The sequence below is a fragment of the Triticum dicoccoides genome, chromosome 5B, assembly GCF_002162155.2.
Source record: "Triticum dicoccoides isolate Atlit2015 ecotype Zavitan chromosome 5B, WEW_v2.0, whole genome shotgun sequence".
In the NCBI taxonomy this organism is placed as follows: domain Eukaryota; kingdom Viridiplantae; phylum Streptophyta; class Magnoliopsida; order Poales; family Poaceae; genus Triticum; species Triticum dicoccoides.
In genome coordinates, this window is record NC_041389.1 from 707,547,352 (window position 1) to 707,547,910 (window position 559).

A 559-nucleotide genomic window follows, 5' to 3' on the forward strand; every position below is an offset into this window, starting at 1 on the left:
CCGACGCCGCGCGCCGTCGCCTGCCGCCACCTCGCCGTCGCCGCCCCGCCTCGATGCCATCGCCGCCCTGCCCCGACACCGACGCCGTTGCCGCCCCGCCCCGCCCTGCCGCCCCGACGCCGTCACTGCCTCGCGCCGCACCTCGCCGTCGACCTAGACGTGAGCAACTTTTTATGATTTTTGTTAGATTTTTTTAGATTTTTTTTTGTAGTTTATAGATTTTTTTGTTAGATTAGATGTGTAGTAATTTAGATATATAGTTCATAGTATGTTAATTTAGATTGTGTAATTGATTTGTTCATATTGTGTTAGATTTTTTTTTCTGTTAATAGATTTTTTTGGTGTAATTAATTTGTTCATATTGTGTTAGATTTTTTTTTCTATTAGTAGATTTGTTTTCTATTAATTTGTTCATAGTATATTTGGTGGTATTATTGTTAACAGATTTTTTTGGTGATATTTAGATTGTGTTAGTAAGTACTATAATTGAACTAGCTAGTTAGAAAAATATAATTACTATTTTATTTAGATTTTTTTGGTGTAATTAATTTGTTCATAT